At 39.2% G+C, this 13,781-nt stretch overlaps 3 non-coding genes across 3 annotated transcripts; all 3 read right to left on the bottom strand.

Moving 5' to 3' along the window:
- Positions 1-3,411: 3,411 nt before the first annotated feature.
- trnap-agg (transfer RNA proline (anticodon AGG)) lies at positions 3,412-3,483 on the bottom strand. Its single transcript has one exon. It is a non-coding gene; the product is annotated as a tRNA-Pro (tRNA).
- Positions 3,484-4,038: 555 nt separating this feature from the next.
- Positions 4,039-4,110, bottom strand: trnap-agg (transfer RNA proline (anticodon AGG)). Its single transcript has one exon. It is a non-coding gene; the product is annotated as a tRNA-Pro (tRNA).
- A 2,120-nt stretch (positions 4,111-6,230) lies between these two features.
- On the bottom strand, positions 6,231-6,302 carry trnap-agg (transfer RNA proline (anticodon AGG)). Its single transcript has one exon. It is a non-coding gene; the product is annotated as a tRNA-Pro (tRNA).
- Positions 6,303-13,781: the final 7,479 nt, after the last annotated feature.

Here is a 13,781-nt window from a genome sequence, read left to right as displayed (position 1 = left end):
ATGCCAATTTAACATGTTGGGTTCATTGAATTGAATATGCAAAAATAAAATTAAAAAACGATGACAAACAACTTGAAGTCTTCCCTGAGGTGTGCCTTCTCAGGTTTTCTCTTTCCGATAAAAATAGACAAGCCTTTATGCTGCCAGACTGGTTGGACAAGTCAACCCTTTGAGTGCACTTGATGAAATAAACCCTACATCTTTAAAACACAATACTGTGTTTTGTTTCTTTTAGTTTTGTCTCCAAAAACCAAGGGTGGGTAGAGTAGCCAAAAATAAAAAAAGTAAAAGTACTGTTACTTCAGAATATATCACTCGAGTTGATGTAAAAAAGTAGTCATTCAAAAAATTATTTGAGTAAAAATAAAAAGTACTTGGTGATAAAACTCTTCAAGTACTAAGTACCTGAAAATACGTATTATTTATGTCAGGACCAGAAAAGAAACAGGACCCAATTGTGTTACGTTTCTCACAAGTTTTATTGGAGGAAAGAGAAAGGGCTGCGCCCACGATCCGGTGTTCGCTGGACGCAGGAAGCAAGTTGCTCTTGTACTCGGATGGTTGCTGAAAGAATTCATCAACATTAACTGAACAAAGAGCTCATTCAGGAGTTAAACCTGCGACCTCTCGCACCCTGAGCGAGAATCATGCCACTAGACCAACAAGCCACACTTTAAGAAGTTTAAGGCCTCTTGTTTGTCCCCTCATATGCCCATTGGGAAACCCTATGACAGGAGGGTTCTTAAAAAATGAATCAAAAAAGCTCTATGGCAGAATGACCACACACATCCAAAAAAAACATCAAAACCCAAGACCAAAATTTGTAATGATCTATGGCCTTCATCTGTCTGATGGCGGACCTTATGACAGAAGGTTGCTTAAAGGTTTCGTCAACACTAACCAAATAACGGGCTCGTTCAGGAGTTGAACCTGAGACCTCTCACACCCTGAGCGAGAATCATACCACTAGACCAACAAGCCACATTTTAAAGAGTTTAAGGCCCCTTGTTTGTTTCCTCATATGCCCATTGGAAACCCTATGACAGGGGGGTTCTTAAAAAAATGAATCAAGAAAGCTCTATGGCAGAATGACCACACACATCCAAATAAAGCATCAAAACCCAAGACCAAAATTTTGAATGATCTATGACTATCATCTGTCTGATGGCGGACCTTATGACAGAAGGTTGCTTAAAGATTTCGTCAACACTAACCAAATAACAGGCTCGTTCAGGAGTTGAACCTGAGACCTCTCGCACCCGAAGCAAGAATCATGCCACTAGACAACCGAGCCAAATTTTAAGTAGTTTAAGGCCTCTTGTTTGTCCCTTCATATGCCCATTGGGAAACCCTATGACCTGGGGGTTCTCAAAAAATGAATCAAGGAAGATCTATGACAAAATGACCACACACATCCAAATAAAGCATCAAAACCCAAGACCAAAATTTTGAATGATCTGTGACTATCATCTGTCTGATGGCGGACCTTATGACAGAAGGTTGCTTAAAGATTTCGTCAACACTATCCAATTAACAAGCTCGTTCAGGAGTTGAACCTGAGACCTCTCGCACCCGAAGCAAGAATCATGCCACTAGACCAACAAGCCACGCTTTAAGTAGTTTAAGGCCTCTTGTTTGTCCCTTCATATGCCCATTGGGAAACCCTATGACCTGGGGGTTCTCAAAAAATGAATCAAGGAAGATCTGTGACAGAATGACCACACACATCCAAATAAAGCATCAAAACCCAAGACCAAAATTTGTAATGATCTATGGCCTTCATCTGTCTGATGGTGAACCTTATGACAGAAGTTTGCTTAAAGATTTCATCAACACTAACCAAATAAAGGGTTCGTTCAGGAGTTGAACCTGAGACCTCTCACACCCTAAGCGAGAATCATGCAACTAGACCAACAAGCCACATTTTAAGAAGTTTAAGGCCCCTTATTTGTCCCCTCATATGCCCATTGGGAAACCCTATGACCGGGGGTTCTTAAAAATGAATCAAGAAAGCTCTATGGCAGAATGACCACACACATCCAAATAAAGCATCAAAACCCAAGACCAAAATTTTGAATGATCTATGACTATCATCTGTCTGATGGCCGACCTTATGACAGAAGGTTGCTTAAAGATTTCGTCAACACTAACCAAATGACGGGCTCGTTCAGGAGTTGAACCTGAGACCTCTCGCAACCCAAGCAAGAATCATGCCACTAGACATACGAGCCACATTTTAAGTAGTGAAACGGCCCTTGTTTGTCCCTTCATATGCCCATTGGGAAACCCTTTGACAGGGGGGTTCTCAAAAAATGAATCAAGAAAGATCTATGACAGAATGACCACACACATCCAAATAAAGCATCAAAACCCAAGACCAAACTTTTGAATGATCTATGACCATCATCTGTCTGATGGCGGACCTTATGGCAGAAGGTTGCTTAAAGATTTCGTCAACACTAACCAAAAAACGGGCTCATTCAGGAGTTAAACCTGAGACCTCGCGCATCCTAAGCAAGAATCATGCCACTAGACCAACGAGCCATCTTTTAAAAAGTTTAAGGCCCCTTGTTTGTCCCCTCATATGCCCATTGGGAAACCCTATGACAGGGGGGTTCTTTAAAAATGAATCAAGAAAGCTCTATGGCAAAATGACCACACACATCCAAATAAAGCATCAAAACCCAAGACCAAAATTTTGAATGATCTATGACTATCATCTGTCTGATGGCGGACCTTATGACAGAAGGTTGCTTAAAGATTTCGTCAACACGAACCAAATAACGGGCGCGTTCAGGAGTTGAACCTGAGACCTCTCGCACCCTAAGCGAGAATCATGCCACTAGACCAACGAGCCACATTTTAAAATGTTTAAGGCCCCTTGATTGTCCCCTCATATGCCCATTGGGAAACCCTATGACAGGGGGGTTCTTTAAAAATGAATCAAGAAAGCTCTATGGCAAAATGACCACACACATCCAAATAAAGCATCAAAACCCAAGACCAAAATTTCAAATGATCTATGACTATCATCTGTCTGATGGCGGACCTTATGACAGAAGGTTGCTTAAAGATTTCGTCAATACTAACCAAAAGAAAGGGCTCGTTCAGGAGTTGAAACTGAGACCTCTCGCACCCGAAGCAAGAATCATGCCACTAGACCAACGAGCCACATATAATAAGTTTAAAGCCTCTTGTTTGTCCCCTCATATGCCCATTGGGAAACCCTATGACAGGAGGGTTCTTAAAAAATGAATCAAAAAAGCTCTATGGCAGAATGACCACACACATCCAAAAAAAACATCAAAACCCAAGACCAAAATTTTGAATGATCTATGACTATCATCTGTCTGATGGCGGACCTTATGACAGAAGGTTGCTTAAAGATTTCGTCAACACTAACCAAATAAAGGGCTCGTTCAGGAGTTGAACCTGAGACCTCTCGCACCCTAAGCGAGAATCATGCCACTAGACCAACGAGCCACATTTTAAAAAGTTTAAGGCCCCTTGATTGTCCCCTCATATGCCCATTGGGAAACCCTATGAAAGGGGGGTTCTTTAAAAATGAATCAAGAAAGCTCTATGGCAGAATGACCACACACATCCAAATAAAGCATCAAAACCCAAGACCAAAATTTGTAATGATCTATGACTATCATCTGTCTGATGGCGGACCTTATGACAGAAGGTTGCTTAAAGATTTCGTCAATACTAACCAAAAGAAAGGGCTCGTTCAGGAGTTGAACCTGAGACCTCTCGCACCCGAGGCAAAGAATCATGCCACTAGACCAACGAGCCACATATAATAAGTTTAAAGCCTCTTGTTTTTCCCCTCATATGCCCATTGGGAAACCCTATGACAGGAGGGTTCTTAAAAAATGAATCAAAAAAGCTCTATGGCAGAATGACCACACACATCCAAAAAAACCATCAAAACCCAAGACCAAAATTTTGAATGATCTATGACTATCATCTGTCTGATGGCGGACCTTATGACAGAAGGTTGCTTAAAGATTTCGTCAACACTAACCAAATAAAGGGCTCGTTCAGGAGTTGAACCTGAGACCTCTCGCACCCTAAGCGAGAATCATGCCACTAGACCAACGAGCCACATTTTAAAAAGTTTAAGGCCCCTTGATTGTCCCCTCATATGCCCATTGGGAAACCCTATGAAAGGGGGGTTCTTTAAAAATGAATCAAGAAAGCTCTATGGCAGAATGACCACACACATCCAAATAAAGCATCAAAACCCAAGACCAAAATTTGTAATGATCTATGACTATCATCTGTCTGATGGCGGACCTTATGACAGAAGGTTGCTTAAAGATTTCGTCAATACTAACCAAAAGAAAGGGCTCGTTCAGGAGTTGAACCTGAGACCTCTCGCACCCGAGGCAAAGAATCATGCCACTAGACCAACGAGCCACATATAATAAGTTTAAAGCCTCTTGTTTTTCCCCTCATATGCCCATTGGGAAACCCTATGACAGGAGGGTTCTTAAAAAATGAATCAAAAAAGCTCTATGGCAGAATGACCACACACATCCAAAAAAACCATCAAAACCCAAGACCAAAATTTTGAATGATCTATGACTATCATCTGTCTGATGGCGGACCTTATGACAGAAGGTTGCTTAAAGATTTCGTCAACACTAACCAAATAACAGGCTCGTTCAGGAGTTGAACCTGAGACCTCTTGCACCCGAAGCACGAATCATGTCACTAGACAACCGAGCCACATTTTAAGTAGATTAAGGCCTCTTGTTTGTCCCCTCATATGCCCATTGGGAAACCCTACGACAGGGGGGTTCTTAAAAAATGAATCAAGAAAGCTCAATGGCAGAATGACCACACACATCCAAATAAAGCATCAAAACCCAAGACCAAATTTTTGAATGATCTATGACTATCATCTGTCTGATGGCGGACCTTATGACAGAAGGTTGCTTAAAGATTTCGTCAACACGAACCAAATGACAGGCGCGTTCAGGAGTTGAACCTGAGACCTCTCGCACACTAAGCGAGAATCATGCCACTAGACCAACGAGCCACATTTGAAAAAGTTTAAGGCCCCTTGATTGTCCCCTCATATGCCCATTGGGAAACCCTATGACAGGGGGGTTCTTTAAAAATGAATCAAGAAAGCTCTATGGCAAAATGACCACACACATCCAAATAAAGCATCAAAACCCAAGACCAAAATTTGTAATGATCTATGACTATCATCTGTCTGATGGCGGACCTTATGACAGAAGGTTGCTTAAAGATTTCGTCAATACTAACCAAAAGAAAGGGCTCGTTCAGGAGTTGAAACTGAGACCTCTCGCACCCGAAGCAAGAATCATGCCACTAGACCAACGAGCCACATATAATAAGTTTAAAGCCTCTTGTTTGTCCCCTCATATGCCCATTGGGAAACCCTATGACAGGAGGGTTCTTAAAAAATGAATCAAAAAAGCTCTATGGCAGAATGACCACACACATCCAAAAAAAACATCAAAACCCAAGACCAAAATTTTGAATGATCTATGACTATCATCTGTCTGATGGCGGACCTTATGACAGAAGGTTGCTTAAAGATTTCGTCAACACTAACCAAATAACAGGCTCGTTCAGGAGTTGAACCTAAGACCTCTTGCGCCCGAAGCACGAATCATGTCACTAGACAACCGAGCCACATTTCAAGTAGTTTAAGGCCTCTTGTTTGTCCCCTCATATGCCCATTGGGAAACCCTACGACAGGGGGGTTCTTAAAAAATGAATCAAGAAAGCTCAATGGCAGAATGACCACACACATCCAAATAAAGCATCAAAACCCAAGACCAAATTTTTGAATGATCTATGACTATCATCTGTCTGATGGCGGACCTTATGACTGAAGGTTGCTTAAAGATTTCGTCAATACTAACCAAATAAAGGGCGCATTCAGGAGTTGAACCTGAGACCTCTCGCACCCGAAGCAAGAATCATGCCACCAGACCAACGAGCCACATATAATAAGTTTAAAGCCTCTTGTTTGTCCCCTCATATGCCCATTGGGAAACCCTATGACAGGAGGGTTCTTAAAAAATGAATCAAAAAAGCTCTATGGCAGAATGACCACACACATCCAAAAAAAAACATCAAAACCCAAGACCAAAATTTGTAATGATCTATGGCCTTCATCTGTCTGATGGCGGACCTTATGACAGAAGGTTGCTTAAAGGTTTCGTCAACACTAACCAAATAACGGGCTCGTTCAGGAGTTGAACCTGAGACCTCTCACACCCTGAGCGAGAATCATACCACTAGACCAACGAGCCACATTTTAAAGAGTTTAAGGCCCCTTGTTTGTTCCCTCATATGCCCATTGGAAACCCTATGACAGGGGGGTTCTTAAAAAATGAATCAAGAAAGCTCTATGGCAGAATGACCACACACATCCAAATAAAGCATCAAAACCCAAGACCAAAATTTTGAATGATCTATGACTATCATCTGTCTGATGGCGGACCTTATGACAGAAGGTTGCTTAAAGATTTCGTCAACACTAACCAAATAAAGGGCTCGTTCAGGAGTTAAACCTGAGACCTCTCGCAACCCAAGCAAGAATCATGCCACTAGACCTACGAGCCACATTTTAAATAGTTTAAGGCCCCTTGTTTGTCCCTTCATATGCCCATTGGGAAACCCTTTGACAGGGGGGTTCTCAAAAAATGAATCAGGAAAGATCTATGACAGAATGACCACACACATCCAAATAAAGCATCAAAACCCAAGACCAAACTTTTGAATGATCTATGACCATCATCTGTCTGATGGCGGACCTTATGGCAGAAGGTTGCTTAAAGATTTCGTCAACACTAACCAAATAAAGGGCTCGTTCAGGAGTTGAACCTGAGACCTCTCGCACCCTATACGAGAATCATGCCACTAGACCTACGAGCCACATTTTAAGTAATTTAAGGCCCCTTGTTTGTCCCTTCATATGCCCATTGGGAAACCCTATGACAGGGGGTTCTTTAAAAATGAATCAAGAAAGCTCTATGGTAGAATGACCACACACATCCAAAAAAAACATCAAAACCCAAGACCAAAATTTTGAATGATCTATGACTATCATCTGTCTGATGGCGGACCTTATGACAGAAGGTTGCTTAAAGATTTTGTCAACACGAACCAAATGACGGGCGCGTTCAGGAGTTGAACCTGAGACCTCTCGCACACTAAGCGAGAATCATGCCACTAGACAACCGAGCCACATTTTAAGTAGTTTAAGGCCTCTTGTTTGTCCCCTCATATGCCCATTGGGAAACCCTATGACAGGGGTGTTCTTAAAAAATGAATCAAGAAAGATCTATGACAGAATGACCACACATCCAAATAAAGCATCAAAACCCAGGACCAAAATTTTGAATGATCAATGACCTTCATCAGTCTGATGGTGGACCTTATGACAGAAAGTTGCTTAAAGATTTCATTAACACTAAATACCACCAGAAGTACAAAATCTTTCAAAACATACTCAAGTAAATGTAACGAAATAAATGTAAATCTGCTAAAAACACACAATGCTTGATGCTGTTCGGCATGGCGCTTTCTGAATACAAACATGCCAACGTTTGGACATGAAGAAAAGGTAGATTTTATCATTCACTCTATATTTACTTACAAAACACAAACTTTTGTCAAAATGGAAATGTAATGCAATCATTGGCGTGGATTATTCACACACAGAAACTTGATTCAAATGAAGCAACTGTAGACTAAAATACTCATCTCAAGTTAAGATTTTTGTTGTTGTTTAAACTTGAAATGTAATCTTTTTTAAATCACACTGTGTAACATTTGAGAACTATCTGTTCCTCAATTAAATTGAAAACAAGTGCTACAAGACACAAAGAAAAAATACAAACTTCGGAGAATTAAAAATAACCAAACTGCACCATACTTCTTATGTATTTTTCCTTTTTGGATTAGCAGCAAGATGGCTAACAATAATGTCAGCTCCACCGAGGTGAGCTGTATGCAATGTATGATTAATACAAATTTCTATATTTACCTATGAATAGATTAGTTTCATCAAACTGGTTTAGAAACACTTACAATTCTAGGAAAATGGTATACTAGGTAGCTTTTCTAAGCACTAAATTTGATATTTAGTTTTGTAGAATTACTGTTGTTGATTTTTTTAAAAGTATTTTTTAGTATTTCTGCAGTCCAATTTTTGTAGTGTTTTATAGTATTTTTGGAATTGTATTTTTGTGGTATTTTAATAGCAGTATCTTTTTAGTGTTTCTGTAGTATTTTTGTAGTAATTATGTCATATATTTTTGATAGTAGAGTATATCTATAATATTTTTGTAGTATTTCTAGAGTTGTTTTTGTAGTATTTAAGTTGTAATATTTTTGTTGTAGTATTTTGTAGTACTAATAAAGTTGTATTTTTGTAGTATTTCGGTCATAATATTTATGTTGTAGTATTTTGTTAACATTTTATAGACTGGTTGTAAAAAATCAGACATGTCAAATGACATTAACTAAACACGACAGGCAAAAAGGACCCGCACAATGGTGAGGAATTTTAAAGTGATCCACTACTGTGGCAACTCCACACATTTCCATAAACACATGAAAAAAAGCTCACCCTCCAGAGAGCAATGACTTGCAACCCCTTCTGTCAAGCTGTCTCTGTGGCACGAGCACGTACCTGTCGATCTTAGATGCGCTTGAATAAAATCTTCTTTTTTCATCCGTTTTTGGGTTGTGTGTGCATTTGGACTGTAATTGAAAGTCCTTTTTTAAATTTCACCATTTTCATCCTTGAATAAAATAAAACAACCGGCAAGCACGTGAAATAACTCTCCAACGCCGCCTCCCCTCGTCCAGCCTAATGTGCTGAGAGGGTGGAATGCCAAAGATATAAGTAACATAAAAGCAGGCACGGTAAAAAAAAAAAGGCTCTTTGAACTCAGTTGGGCATTGTGAACACATACTTAATAGAGAAAATATTTAATTTTTATCTGTTTAAGGACACCACAAACACTCCACCTTTAACAATAGTGTCTTCTGGGCTGTAGTGATGTCATCGAGTCCTTTCCTAAAGGTTCAGAACGCCGGAATGATTGTTATTTTTAATTATCATTTATCGTGTTTTCGTTTCAATCAACCATTGTGTGTGTCTGTGTATTTGGCATACAGTGTTGTTGGCCACCGATAATGGGGTGGGAGGGGATTTAGAGGGGCTTATTTTCTCGTTGTACATTGAATGTTTTTATATAGCACTTTGAGTTGCAATTGAAAAGTGCTATTCAAATACATTTTGATTGATTGATGGATAAATGCTGGCTTTAAAAGCGGGTGAGGCCCTTGGAAAGAGTATTTACAGTATGTCAGGCAAAAGAGGCGGTCACAAGACAGTCACAGGCACAACCTTTTTAGAGCAGGCTATGCTGAGGCCTCTCTTCTCTATCAATCATGTTAAGTGGAGGTTAGAGTGACTGATCTAGCACACGAGCAGTCACGGTGTGTTAAAACTACTGCATGGTTTCAATAAAAACTAACTACTGCTTGGATGGTGACATCTTAGCATTTGAATGTTTGAATTGTTAAAGTCACCATTTAGACTGAATAAAGTGGGGAACATACAGCATTTTTTTTCAAGCGCATGATATATAAATATATTAATCATGCAAGCATGTTAGCTACTCAATCATCTTTTTCCAATGTGAACGATGAATAAACGACAGAATATTTGACATCACAGATATATATTGTATGCGACTGCTAAATTATAATGTGCATATATGGATTCATTAATAAACTGTAAAATGTTGGGCCGAGATTGGACTGAACCAATATGGCTTTTCTTGTTTAGCCATTTGTTATTTATTACGTGCATGTCTTTGTATGCATGCCTGTGGTTTGACACAAATACTTTGCATGTAAAAACTGTATACACTTCTATTCAAATGCATGGGTGGTTTGTTGGATCTCTTAACTGTTAGGATCGTAGGGCCACCATTTCCTGCAGTGTGTTTTGGGCAGGTAAAGCCTGATGGTAACCCATCCCTCTCCAGGCCAACATATATTTCCAACCAGTCTTGAACTGGGGAGCTTTCGCATGTTAGGAAAATGTGCTAACCATTGCACTACAGAAACACGAATACTTTATGAAAAACAAACTACTCATCAGTCATCAGACATCTTTCAACCGTTTGGGACAGTAAAGAGCATAATTTGTACAATTGATGTTTTCTTCCTCGTTCCAAAAACAATATGCAAGATACAGCCCGACAGGTTTCTTGCTGAGACGGTTAACACAATAATTTCCTTGTTGAAACTAGCGAAGAATGAGGAGCGTATTCTGTTTGTTTAGAATATATTGTAGCATTTAAAAACGTTCCAAATTGAATTGTTGATCATTATTATCTCATATAATATTGGTAAACGCTACAACAACTTTTAATAACAATATTTAATCATCTCATGATGTCAAATAATTGAAATTGTTAACCCACATTATGCTGTGTTTAAAAGTTATATAAATTATCTTTGTGTAAGAACTGTGCATACATGCAACTCCTAAAATGATGTGCTCAGCATTACTAAAAAAATATGTCACGAGCCAGAAACAGAGACAGGAACCAGTAGCGTTTTTTTACTCAGTTTTATTGATAAAGAGGGAGAGCAGGGCTTGCTTCCACGATCCAAGGATTGACGGACACGGGTAGCAGGGGGCTGGAACGCGGAAGTGGCACTTCCGTGTTGAGCGAGGATAATCGTAGACTGCGGGGGTACTGCTCACTAGCCGGGACGGGAGAGCAAGGGCGGTATCGAGTTTAGAAAAGAGTTCGGCAACAGGTACCAGGCAGGAAACGGGGCAAAACAGGTCGGATGTCGGGATGGCCGATCAGGGCAGAAACGGGTCCAAAACAGGTGCAGAAACAGGTCGGCAACAGGTAATCAGGCAGGAGAAAACAGAGCAAAAGATTGTCGGACGGAATGAGCTTGCCTAGCTGGGAGCAAAGGTTCGCAGCAATCTGACGAGTTTAAAAGGAGTCTCTGAACCAATCAGCTCTCAGGGCTGTTGGCGCCTATTGGGCAGTCACTGGTGCCCTGAATCAGCAATCATAACAAATTAAAACAAAACCCCATCATCGACCGGGAGAGGATGGTCGGCACCAGGCTCTACTTGGCCAAGGCAAACCACAGGAAAAAATGTTCCTATGACCCTAGCGGTTAAGTGATCCATATACCGTAATCACACAGTTTTTCTTTATAAATCTTTACTACTTGGGATATCATTAATGTGTATATCTTCAACAATTTAAATCAGCCACACTTATATCTTAATACTGTATATACTTCCCACCATCTTGCCCATCTGGATACCCCAAAAACCCTAAAACCTCGCTAAAGACTACTCAAAATATATAAAGAAAACTTGTGCGGTTTTGTCACTTTCAGTCTCTGTAGTTTGCATTGTTTTGGTGCTTTTTAGTACTCGTTTTCATTTGCACTGAACAATACAGCGGCATGGAGTGGTCAAATAAATAATTCTGTCCCTCAATGAAAATCCAGTGAAAAAACTCAACTTTATTCGTGATAGCAAATTAGGAGAACCATCATTGTGTTTACATTTTTGCACAAGCAATATTAGGTAAAAGCACACAAATAAGCTTAAGTGAAATCAAAACACTAAAAAAATTATAATAAATATAATAATAATAAATAATAAATTATATATTGTTGTGTAATTTTGATCATTGTTAGTAATAATTTCATAATATCATCATGTTATAAAATATTTCTTCTTGTGAAACGGTAAGAATGCGATTTCAAATTTGCACGTTTAGGTGATAAGGCAAATAACTGGGATTATTGTATTTTTTCACATTTTTTTAAAAATATATAAAAATACCAGTAAGTTCATAAAATATTCCAAAAGGAAAAATAGTCGTTTGAAAATTAAAAAATGTTCAGGTAAAACAACAATCGTGCTATTGAAGTAGTGTCATATTTATAGAAATTATGAAGGAAAATAATTTAATTCTTTTTTTTCGAAATTTGTTTAAAGGTGGTGTCCACAGCTTCACATTTTGTTACTCTCTGCCAACATCTCCTGGTTTAAAGTTATAACAGCCTCAGTCAGATAAATCCCCAATTACTTATACTGTCTTCTTTATTTCATATTTTGGGGCTTTGGGTTGTTGGGTGGTCTGTGTTTTACCATTTTTAGGCTACATTAACAAAAAACCTGGGAACGAGCATGAAATCAACCGCCCACCCTTCTTCCTCCCCTTTTTTCTACTTCCTAATGTGTTGCGAGTATCATAACAGCGGTGCTAAAAGTAAGACAAAAGCAAATAGGTAAGGTGGGGAAAATATCTTAAAGGCTCTTTGAACTCAGTTGGGCATTGTCAACAGATACTCAATAAATTATATATTGTAGTTTCAACTTTTTAAAGACACCTAAAACAATGCACCTGACCCTTAACATTTATAATAAAAAAAAACACAAAAACTTATTGAAATGACCCCAGTTTACTTGAGTTTTTTTGCGCTATTTAGCATTTTTGGGCCTCAGAGTCCACCTTGAATGGATGAAAGAAAGGTCTTTTGACAAGAAAAATGACCAAAGGTGAGTTGAAAGGCAAGTGTAAATGATTGCTTGAGTGCGCGTGCCTTGCTTTTGACTGACTCGTGTATGCTTTACTGTGAGGCGAAGTCAAAAGGGATTGGCTATGTGAATAGAATTCCGAAATGGGTGGATATCTTCTAACAAATAACATACAAAACAAAAACGTACTCAAGGGCTGACAAATTTGAAGCAAATATTGAGTAAAACCCATTATTGACGCTGATCGTAAAAATGCTAATGTATGAGAGTCAAATTGAGAAGTAAATCATACTTGCTCTCACATATAACATCATACTCACACATTCATAACTATATTCTCATACACAGTCATACCCATGAACAAACACTACTACACTCGCTCACACATACTACTACATTCTCACAAATACTTACACACAAACTATTATATACTGGACTGTCTCAGAAAATTAGAATATTGTGATAAAGTTCTTTATTTTCTGTAATGCAATTAAAAAAACAAAAATGTCATACAATTTGGATTCATTACACATCAACTGAACTATTTCAAGCCTTTTATTATTTTAATATTGCTGAATTTGGCTTACAGCTTAAGAAAACTCAAAAATCCTATCTCAAAATATTAGAATACTTCCTCAGACCAAGTAAAAAAATAATTTTATAACAGCAAAACTAAATCAAACATTTGAAAATGTCCTTTGATGCACTCAGTACTTGGTTGGGAATCCTTTTGCACGAATTACTGCATCAATCCGGCGTGGCATGGAGGCAATCAGCCTGTGGCATTGCTGAGGTGTTTTTGATGCCCAGGATGCTTCGATAGCGGCCTTCAGCTCATTTGCATTTGTAGGTCTGGTGTCTTTCATCTTCTTCTTAACTATACCCCACAAATTCTCGATGGGGTTCAGGTCAGGGGAATTAGCAGGCCAATCAAGGACAGTGATGCCATGGTCAGTGCACCAGTTACTGGTGGTTTTGGCACTGTGGGCAGGTGCCAGATCATGCTGGAAAATGAAATCCTCATCTCCATAGAGCTTTTCAGCAGATGGAAGCATGTAGTGCTCTAAAATCTCTTAGTACACAGTTGCATTTACTCTGGACTTGATGAAACACAGTGGACCAACACCAGCAGCTGACATGGCTCCCCAAACCATTGCTGACTGTGGGAACTTCACACTGG

This window comes from Urocampus carinirostris, chromosome 2 (genome assembly GCF_059441175.1).
Source record: "Urocampus carinirostris isolate Australia breed hairy pipefish chromosome 2, RoL_Ucar_1.0, whole genome shotgun sequence".
Taxonomy (NCBI): Eukaryota; Metazoa; Chordata; class Actinopteri; order Syngnathiformes; family Syngnathidae; genus Urocampus; species Urocampus carinirostris.
Note: the sequence above shows the minus strand (reverse complement) of the source record. Positions and strands in the feature narration are given on the sequence as shown.